Below are 11,175 nucleotides of genomic sequence, written 5' to 3' on the forward strand. Positions count from 1 at the left end.
GAAGCTGGCAGAAATTCCTACTCGGCGGGAGGGGTGGGGAGGTATGGCGGAGTGGTGGTGGGCAGCTCGAGGGGGTGGGAGAAGGTCCAGCCCACGCTGCGCCTGGGTTGGGACTGGTCCCGCTGGCGCAGGGTAGCAGTAAGCTCTCCACACACTCACCGGACCTGGGCTAGGACTGGGTCTCCCTACTCATTTTTGATAGTCCAATCCTTGCTCATTTGGGTGGGCTACACCTTGTATTTCTTTAAATATCTCAAACATATTGATTTCATTATCTGTACAGTATTGGAGGATTCTGCATGTGAAATCTTTAGGGTCAAATGCAGTGACTTGTAACTTCATGTGTTCAGTAAATTCTTGATTGTGAGCTCACACTTTACCACATTTCATCTTTGGGGACCACAAGAGTTTCAGCAGGAAAGTCTTCCTCCAGAGGTGACCTGCTCTTGTGCTTCCTGACCTGAGGCACTTCTGTCCCGAGGTCATTAGGGCAGAGCGATTCCATTTTCTCCAGTGTGCAGGTGGCTTACCCTTAGCTCAGTATCAACTTCGGGCTCTAGCTCCTGTGTGTGCTTCTCTTCTGAGTACTTCCCTAACATTCTACAAGCTCAGAAGCATATGTGGAAGTGTGTGTCATAGCATATCAGGCACTAGTTCTACAGAAAATATCTAGTTTTGAGACAGTGTCTGCGCCTTCGGAGGAGAGGGGTTGAAACGGGAGGAGGGCGGAGGCCAGACAAGGAAACACTCCCGCCTGTGAAGGCGAATGCTTCGCTTGACTTTAGGAGCTCTGCTCAACACCAGACATGTCCTAGAAGGAAAACATCACCATGGCCACAAAAACTCGTTCTCCTCCCCTTTGATTTTTCCATATGCCAAGGTTCCAGCACCAAGTGCCCCGACAATTGTTTTATAAACGACTTGATTCGGCACAGCAGCAAGCAATGCCACAACGTACCTTGATGGGCAACAGATAAGAAAAGCTGTCAATTGGAAGACCATAGATTGTGATCCATCTGTAATTACATATTTGGAGAACAGAATATGGCAAAGAGACCAGCGAGACGCAGCCTATTACAATGATTTGATCCTACCTATAGAAGTGTTGAATGATCCTATGAATGCAGTAACCACAAAGTTTGTTCAGACATCAACAAATAAAGTAAAAGGTCTGGTATCTGTTGGAAGGCGGACTCCAGAGAGAAGATGATTAGTCACTGGAGCTTCTAGTGGAGAGTTCACCTTGTGGAATGGACTCACTTTCAATTCTGAAGCAATATTACAGGCTCATGATAGGTCAGCGAGGGCCATGACGTGGTCACGTAATGACATGTGGTTGTTGACAGCAGACCACGGGGGACATGTGAAATGCTGGCAGTTGGACATGCACAGTGTGAAGATGTTCCCGGCACATAAGGAGGTGATTAGAGAGGCCAGGTTTATACACAATATACTATTCTCTGTTGTCCCTGTTATCGTGGTTAAGTTATTCTCTAAGCATATTCTGGGTGCAGAGTTGCAAGGGCTCTGTCAGATTCTGGGAAGCTTTCCACCCCTGTGAGCACAGCACTGTCTGCATTTTCACACATTCGCCACTTTTCTGGCACCTTTCTGAAGCAGCGTTGTCCTGGTCTCAGCCTTTGCAATACATTAGAGATGTCTTGTCCGCCGCATTTTGCACTGGTTTTCTGTTTTCATTTGTGGCTAATGTGTATACCTTGTTCCTTTTTTATCATCTACTATGGAAGATAAGATGATTTTATTCCAAATAAAGAATTCAGTCTTTAATTATATGGTTGAATGAAATATAAAGCTTACAGAAAGCATCTTCAGAATTCACACAAAATGCAAGGAAAAAAAGGCTTAAGAGAAGACCTGGTTGGCTTGGTTATGCCACGACTTCAGAAGAAAGCATGGGACTAAAAACCCCTCACAGCTGACTCCCTGGATGTGGCAAACATTTATGGATTAGTGAATGGGTTCTTCACTGGCTTTGCAGTCATAAACAGGTCTTGGTCAGGAAGACTCTGGGACACTTCTTCTGACTCACTGTTGACATGAGTTACTCAAATGTGTGAGTGGAGTTTAAAATATTTTCAGTAAGTTGCATGTCTTTACATATCAAGATACGTATCATAAAACTGGAAAGAAAAGTTTCAGAAACAAGCCTGAAGAATTACTGCAGCCTCAGAATAAAGCGAAGCAGCATTCTCTAAGGTTGTGCCACCCACCTACGAGAGAAGCCGACTCTAAGGAAACACTGTCCACTGTAGTCACTTGTTTTTATTTTCAGAATCAACAGAAAATTGTTGGATATATATGCTTCTGCTTTATAGAACTGATCTTAGTGCAATGCCCATATATTTTCACAGTTGGTTCTTTTTTATTTTTATTTTATTTTTCTGTATTTTAGGGAAGGGTCTACAGGGTGTTCAGGGTCTCACTACTAGATCGGACTCGTAGTGATTCTCCTGTTTACAGCCTCCCAAGCGCTGGGATTACAGTCGGGCGCCACCACACCCAGTCTCAATCGCTGTTTTAGCATGCCCAGGGGGCAGGGGTGGCACAGCAGGCCTGGGGATCGAATCCCCGGGCCCTGCCCCTACTTGCAGGCGCTTTAATCCACTGAGCTATTTGGCCGGCCCTCACAGTTGGTTCTTAATCATACGATTTATTAGTTCAAGGGAGTTCTTAATGATTCATTGAGAAACTTGATGGTTTTTCACTATTTGGCAAAAAGCTGGCTCCCTCTTGTACAACAGACTCTGTGGCTTTAAACACAAGTTTGAAAGTCCCTATTTTAAAAGTTTCCTCTAAAGGTATAGCAGTTCATGGGATAACTTATGAGGAAGAAGATGTGAAAGTTTTCCACAACCATCCAAATAAATGAGAAACATTGTAAGGCGTGGTCAGCAGTGGACCTTCTTCCAACCCACCCAGCTTTTCAGGTTATCATTCCGTGACGTATATGGGCAGGAACTGATGCCAAGTTTTAGAGAGTATTCTTAGGTGATGTAAATTTCTGTGCAGGAATAGCGCAGATATAGAAGTCATCGAGTTCCCACACAGAAGGCAGCTCTCTGTTCTGCTGGTGTGTTAGGACCTGTACTGGGAAGACCAGAGATAGCATCAGGACTAACAAGACACCTGTGAAGTTTTCTGGCCGCTGATAATTGAAAACAGAAACAACTGCTGAAGTCTTCTTTTGATGAGATTCGTGTGATGGCTGACAACATACTCTTTAAGGGATTCTTCACCGACTACTTCCCTTTCCTGTTTATAATGCAGCATGGTGTTTTTATTTTCCCTGTCTGAGATAATTTTCCCTGTCTAACAGATAATCTGTTAGATGCTGACTTCTTTCCCCTGCTGTTGTCTTCATGTAACAGTTTTTCACCCATGGATAATAAATTTGCTACACGCTCAAAAGAAAAAGAAAGAAAGTATCTAGTTTTCTGTATTATTGGAGTTAGACATGCTAAACATTCACTTCTTGTCTGTCCTTGCATCCACCCATCATTTTTTCTTTATTCCTTTTTTTATGTGTTTAGTACAGGGCCTTCAGAGTCTCACTACACAAATCAGACTCGTAGTGATCCTCCTGTTTTCAGCCTCCCAAGCTCTGGGATTACAGGTGTGTACCACCACTCCTAGTCTCAGTCACCTTCTCAGCATGCCCTGGGGGTGTGGCCAGCATGGCACACTGGGGATTGAACCCCAGTCCCTGCACCTGCTCAGTCCACTGTTATCTGGCTGGCCCTTTTTTTGAATTTCTTATTCATTCTCCTTTAGCTACCCATCCTGCCTCCAACCCTTGAAAGATGCTTTCAAGAAAATAAGAGAAGGTCCTTGCCTTTTAGGGCTGACATAGCTGTAGCCCCTTGGGCTTTCCCTTCCCTGCCCATCAGCCCTCCCTCCCTGCACAGCCTTGCTTTATCCTGGCATCGCAGGGCACCATTGGTGTAGACGTTGAAGCTGCTGGCTTCACACCTTGCCTAGCCTTGGTGGACCCATGGCTGCTATGGCCTGGAGGTGATGGGGTGGGGGGCAGAAACAGGGGTGAGGAGAAGCAGGTGGGGGAACACTGGGGTGCCTGAGTCTGGAGACAGAACCAGCAGGTGCAGATCAGACCAGAACAACTCTGGTGACATATGCTCCTGGTCCCCAGAACAAGCGTTGCTTGTTAAAAGAGAAACAAAACAACCCATCTTTCTCTGAGTAGAGTGATCACTTCTTTGAAGCAATGTGACTCTGAGGGCCCAGGCGACACTCACGGGCATTGGTGTGTTTGGTCAGGCTGCTTGCCAACCAAAGCCTGTCCCCTGGCGCCCCTCCACCCAGTGTGTGCAGCAGTAAATCACTCACATGCTGCCTCAAAGAGGAAGACGTCTGGGACCCCTGGAGGCCGTGTAGAAAGAAGGCTGCCCACACAAGCACCTTCTGCTCTGTCCCACCACATGTGAACTGAAAAGGACTTGGGGGATGGGAACAGGGTGGTGAAGGGAAGGGAGAGAGGATGAAGCCTGCTGCTCCCAGCAACCTAGGCAATAAGAGGGAATGAAGGTCTGCACATCTTGCAATCAGCCCTTCTCAACCTTTGGCAGCTTGCAAATCACCTGCATGCAGGTCTGGTGCAAGAGTGATGTGGGTGCAGGTTCAGATTGCAATCAGGGAGGTGGAGGTGGAGCCCGAGGCTCTACTTCCTAAGCAGCCCCAGGGTTGCCCTTGCTGCTGGCCCAGAGGCCTGAGCAATGGGCTAAGGGATTTGCAGCCCACAGGGATCCCTTGGAAGGAAGCTGGGTGTAGCACTGTAGAACCTCTGGAGAAGAGTGAGTTAACATGTCCCTGATCCATGTTGGTCATTTGGATTGGAATCTCCACTGGCAGGGAGGCCCTTGAATATTTCTCCAGTGCCTCTCAGCCCGTCCCCACAGCTGGTTTGGTTGGGCAGCCAGGATGGAGTTCCAGCTGACTTGATTACTGACTCCCCCCCCCCATGCGCCTTAAAATTAGGAGTCTGCGGTGAACTAGTGCGCCCCAGAGGGGACTGGCTGGGAAGGGCTGCACATCACATTCTTCCCAGGAGCTCTTCCAAAGACAAGCCAGTGGCAGAACTCCAGGAGACTAATGAGGGTCGCACCTCATCCACTGCAGATCCTCTGCGATCTCGCGTCAGCAATTTCATGCCTTGGGCCTCGACCGCTTGTCCATCTTGGCTGGGTCCACCAGAACTCCTGTTTTGGTCTGTGTGTTCAGCTCGGAATTCCCGGAGGGCTTGGAGTTTCCACTGCTGGAAGGTTCTCTTTCCCCTCCTTTCTCTTTTGAGTGAAAGAGGCAGCTGGGAGCCCCCACCCAACCTTTCCAGGGACCCCAAGCCACGGCTGAGGACAGAGGGAATGAGGTGCTAATGCTCAGTCCTGCCTTGATTTTTCCCCAAGGCCTACACATCTGGTTTCCATTCTCTTCTGCTGCAAGCCCAAATCAGGCAGAGCCTTTTTTTCTGCATTTTTTTGGAAAACTGGGTCCAAACGCAAGGTCCACCACAGTCCTTGGTCCTTCAGAAGTCTGCCTCCAGTGGCCGGGCCCATGGAACGCACCTGGGAGGCAGTGGGTCCCAAAGGATAGGTTGGGGGAGTGCTGCTTCCTCAGGAAGGGGAAAGAGTGGGGCCACCTAAGAGAAGGAGGCATTCGTGAGAGTCAGGACAAGTGCGGGTGTCACTCCTGCCAGCTGTGGGGACTGCTGCGCACACTGGTGGGAGGGGCACTCAGATGTCCCCTTCACTCTCACTCTCGGGGATCCTGGGGAGGGGGACTCTGGCCCACCTTCAGAGCCTTCTTGCCCTCATAAAGACCTTCCAGCAGAGAGAGGGAGGGAAGGAGGGTCCTGTGGGCATCTTTCATTATGAGGACAGTGCGCTATGGTGAATGGGAACATTGGCTCTGGGCTCCATGGGCCTGAGCAGAATTTTGGTCTTGTATCACCCCAGGAGGATTATGGAACTTCAAAGAGACAGTGTCTTCTGCAAAGTGGGGTAATAAAGCAAAAACTGAACAAAAACAAGACATTCAACCTATCACACAAGAAACCATGAATAAATGGTATCAGACATCTATTATCCATCCATTCTCCATCCATCCATCTATCCATTCATCCATCTACCATCCATCCATCCACCCATTCATCCTGCCAGTCACCCATCCATCCATGAAATCATTCATCCATTCACCCACTGAGCCACACATCCATTTATCCAAAGGTCCACTGATCCATTCATCTGTTCATCCATCTACTATATCTACATACTGAACAATCTCTCCCTCCATCCATCAATTCAATCTGTGTTCGAGATGAAATCCCAGAGTCTACCTGGCCCCGTAGGTCTCACATAGAGGAGTCTCTGGGCTGTTCCTGGAACCTCCCCAGCGGGGCTAATTCACTGAGGCCCCTGAACCTGCATGTCAAACAAGCTTCCCAGGTCATCGGATAACCTCAAGAAACTCATTTCATTTGGTCAAGGAGGAAACAGGCAGAAAGGATGACTCCCTCCGTTGTGTGTTGTGTGACTGTGGTGTAATCAGGGCAGCCCCTGTAGGGATTCAACTCCTCCCCTGGCCTCCACCACCTTCATGAGTGTGGTGTTTGGGGGTGAGTGTGACCAAGAGGCCCTGAGGGCTGGCAGCCCCTCCCAGTCCCCTTCCAACCCCCCTCCCCATCACTATCCTGACTCCCACACTGAGCTTGTCGGGGAGTGGGGATTTATTCCACTGGACTGGCCTTCCACCCTTTATTCCCTGAATTATTTATGTCCCTTACTTTTTATCTCCTTCCTGCATGGTCCATTATGTTGCTCTGGCTGTGACCACATCAATCTCCAGTCCTGGGAGCAAACCCCCTCAGCGTACACTCATCATTTATTTTCCAGGTCTCCATGAGGCCTGGTGGCAGCTGTCCTGGTGGACAGTCCAGCGGCGTTCTCCTCAGAGAGGGCCATTGTGAGGCCGCCTTGGGACCGTCAGGTCAGACAGGCCACAGGCTGCTTGTCTCAGGCCCAGGAGTAGGGTGACCTTTCAGGAAGCAGCATGGCAGCCAGGACAGTGGTCTGGCTGTCAGGACTTCAGAGATGGCGCACAGGCCTGCCAACTCCTTGAATGTAGACCTCTGGCTTCCAGAATTATGAGAGAATAAATGTCTGTTGTTTTTATGTTTGTAGTAATTTGTGACAGCAGCCGCAGGAAGCTAATTCAGGAGGAAATAAGTCTTTACTGCAGGACTCGCCGGGGCTTTATTAGCTCATGCGCGTGCGGAAGGGGTACAACATAGAAATGTGACAAGAAGTATGTGACCAGGAAGCACCTCTCTGGAAGAACTGTCTCCAAGGCACACTGCTTTGGGGAAGGCTGAGCTGTGACTTGGTGGGAAGAAGGAGGTGGGGGACCTCCCCAGACTTATCTTTCCTGGAATGTACAGGGTGGCAGAGTCTGGAGCACTGTGCGCCCCACGTGCCAGTGCCATGCAGTGAGAGAGATTTAGGGTCACAGGCAAGGGGAGTCGCCATGCAGCCTGATCCAGCCCCCAGGGAGGGTTGGGGCTAGGGGACTCAGGGAGGGGAGGAATCTGCCTCCCAACCCACAGTCCCAAGTTGGGGGGTGGCCTCTGTACCTCACTGTCTCCACTCAAAAGAGCCAGGAGTGTTGGCAGCCCAGGGAGCTCAGGGTTAACAAGAATGCTAATGATTCCAGCTGTGGTGTATTGGCAGGGTAATAAATGTCAGACAGTGCTGAGGTCTTTATGAACTTTAAATTATTCCTCATTCACCCATTTTACTGATCAGTACAGAGAGGCACAGAGAGGATGAATAGTAGCTTGCTTCAAGACACAGATAGTAAATAGGAGGCTGAGTATGAAACCCCAGGCTGACTGTCCTTAAGTCATGGTGTTACTGCTTTTCTCCATATGTAGGGACCCTGCGGCATATGGCAGGCATGGAAGAATGAGTCTGGGGGGGAAATCCTTCATTCACTCGTTCTTCGTCCAACATCGATACTGCTGGCCTGAGAGGCTGGGAACTTCTCTCAGGTCCCAGGAGCCCTTGCACAGCCTGGTGGGGGGAAGAAGGGAGGACACAGACGCAGTGATCACACCAGATCTGTGAGGCTGTGAGAAGCGCCTCGAATCCAGTATAAGGGTGCAGAGAATGAGCCCAGGACTCAGTTTCTATTTATTTGTTTATTTATATTTGGTACAGGGGCTCACTACACAGCTCAGATTCACAGTGATCCTCCTGTTTTCAGGCTCCCCAGCACTGGGATTACAGGCATGTGCCACCACGCCCAGACTCAGTTGCCTACTCAGCATGCCCAAAGGCAGGGCCTGCATGGCATGCGATACTGGGGCTTAAACCCCGTGTCCCTGCACTTGCCTAAGCAGGCACTTAGTCCACTATCTTGCTGGCCCTTTGGTTTCTCTTTTGCCAACTGAATTAGGGTTTCAAAGGCAAAAGGGAGTCCACCCAAAGTTGGAAATGTGAGAAGGCTGCAGCTCCCAGAAGAGACCTTCTTGGAGGAGCTGGGTCCACACGGCAGAGCAGAGTCTGGGGTTGGGCCGGAAGCGGAGCCTCACCCCAAGCAGAGGGTGGGAGCAAAGGTGGCAAGAGTGAGGATGCCCTGAGTCCACTCTCAAGTGCCACCCTCCCACCCCAGATGCCCACCGCTCCTGTAGCAGGCCCGCTGTGTACCAGACGTTTGCTCAGTGCACCCCCGAGTGAGCCCCTTTTGCTATCCCAAAGCTCAGGGGGCACAGGTACTGTCAGCGCCACCCAGCCTGAGAGAGCTCGAGGACACAGGCAGCCATGCGCCCTGCCTGAGGCCTGTCCGATGGACACTGATCTTTAACCACAGTGACCTTCAGCACGTCGGGGCTCTGCCCCACCAGGAAGCCTCCTGGCCGGGAGCCTGGCAGGTGAGCAGCAGGTCAGCCAAAGCCTTGCTGTCTTTGGCCCTCGTGGTTCGGATTATTAATCACTCTGCTGAGGATTCTGAGGCCTTTTTTTCCAGCCCTCCCCACATGGCTGTCCAGATACATTTTTCAAAGCTTCTATTTCTTGGCCACTGTGCTGCTCTAGAACCTTCAGTGGCTCCTCTTTGTCTGTAAGAGAACCCCTGATGACCAGTCTGCCATTCATGGCCCCCATGTGGAGGGGACTCCTCCCTCCCTAAGCAGGCTCCGTCCCACTGGGCAGCTTCCTCTTCACACCCACAGTGAGCCAGGACCTTTCCACCCAAAGCCTTCTCCCCTGAGCCACTTCCCCTTCTGAAATGCCTCCACGTCCTCTCTCCCAAAATGTCCTCAAGGCTTCCAAAGCCCCACCTCTGGGGAGAAGCCATCAGAGCACCCCAGAGCCTGTCCCCACCCCTGTCTGTTAACTGTTTCTCGTCCGGCTCCCACAACTCTTCCAAGCAACCCCTTCATTGCCTTGGCAAAAGGCTGAGAGGTAATATAACTCACCTCCCCGATGTGAGGAACCAGCATTTCCCAAACGTCACTGTGCCCTCGAATCAGCTGGGGATCTTGTTCCAGTGTAAATCTAGAGTCAGGAGGGCCAGGGCAGCCTGAGACTGAATTTCTAACAGGTGCAGTGGGCCACCCCTGGAGCACCTGGGCAGTGCCCCCAGCCCAGGCTGCTCAGCCCTGGGACCTGAAAGAATCACCGCACCTGGTGCCACCCCAGTCTCATTCTACAGCAAGAGGAACAGGCACTAGTGCATATCCAGAGTCCTCAGGTAAGTGAGTGCAGCCAAGGCTGAGGGGCTTGCCCTGGCAGGTGGCCAGGGTGCTAGATTAGTTCTTAAAAGATAGGAGCTTGGTTCCAGCGGTAACACATAGGCTGAGAAAACAACATAGTGAAAGGCTGTGTGGGCAGGCAGCCACTGTGTGCTGGGGCCCACAGAGTGCAGGGGCAGAGCAGCCGAGGGATGTCCCAGTGCCCAGGTGCTGCTAACCCTGCCTCACTGCCCACCCCACGTGCAGACACATCACACCTAGGGAAGGAACCAGGAGCATTCTGGTTCCTGGCCCATGGAACATTGCGCCAGGAGCTCTCTTCGGTAGCCTGCCAGCCCAGCTGACACCCATGGGCCAAGGGCTCTCCTGGCACCCAGGAAATGGTTGTAGAGCCAAGTATGAAGGCACAGGGCGCCCTCTGCTGGAACAGTGGAGCTGTTTCTCCCCTGGGACTTCTAGGCAGGAGGAAGGGAGATTTCTGGGTACAGGTGGGCAGGGAGGGCATCCATACTGCTCCCACGAAACCTCCCCCAATGCGAAAGGCAGGGCAGGGACAGCTGCTTCGGGTTCCACATCTTTTTTCTGTCTCCTGATTCCAGATTCCACAGTGCCAAAATCAGATCTGATGAGGGGTTGTTGCTACCCTGGAGGATGGGACGTATTTATTTATTTTTGTATTTTAAGGAAGGGTCTACAGGGCATTCAGGGTCTCACTACTATATTGGACTCGTAGTGATCCGCCTGTTTACAGCCTCCCAAGAGCTGGGATTACAGGTGTGAGCCACCACACCCAGTCTCAATTACCATCTCAACATGCCCCAGGGGTGGGGCTGGCACTGCAGGCCCCAGGAATTGAACTCCCAGCCCCTGCGCCTGCTTGCAGGTGCTTTAGTCAGCTGAGATATTTGGCCGGCCCATTTATTTATTTATTTATTTAGTATTTTAGGGCCATTGAAAGCTGGTCTGTTGTGTCACTAGAGATGAGTTTGCATTTTCTAAAATGTTCTATAAATGGGATGATATAGTGTATAATATATTTTTGGGAGGCTCTGTTTTGTTTTCCTTTTTTCTCACTCAGCATAATTATCTTGATGATCATCCAGACCACTGCATGTGTCCAGGCCTCCTCATTTTTTGTTGCTGAGTGGTATTCCACTGTGTCCATAGCTAGTATTCTTGGGTGGACATTTCAGTTGTTCCCAGTTTTTGTCTCTTAGAAGCAAAGACACTATGAACATTTGTGATTAGGTAGTTGTGTAGACACATGCTTCCATTTTCTTCGGTGAAAACCTAGAGGCGGGGAGAAATGGCCATACTGTTTTTAAAAGTGGGGGTCCATTCTCGAGAGCAAAACATGTGTCCTGTGCTGGCCAGGGCTGGATGTGGCAGGCTGT

At 50.5% G+C, this 11,175-nt stretch overlaps 1 pseudogene; it reads left to right on the forward strand.

Moving 5' to 3' along the window:
- Nucleotides 1–734: 734 nt before the first annotated feature.
- On the forward strand, nucleotides 735–1,793 carry LOC101571512 (annotated as a pseudogene).
- Nucleotides 1,794–11,175: the final 9,382 nt, after the last annotated feature.

This window comes from Octodon degus, unplaced genomic scaffold, assembly GCF_000260255.1.
Source record: "Octodon degus isolate 3935 unplaced genomic scaffold, OctDeg1.0 scaffold00005, whole genome shotgun sequence".
NCBI lineage: Eukaryota > Metazoa > Chordata > Mammalia > Rodentia > Octodontidae > Octodon > Octodon degus.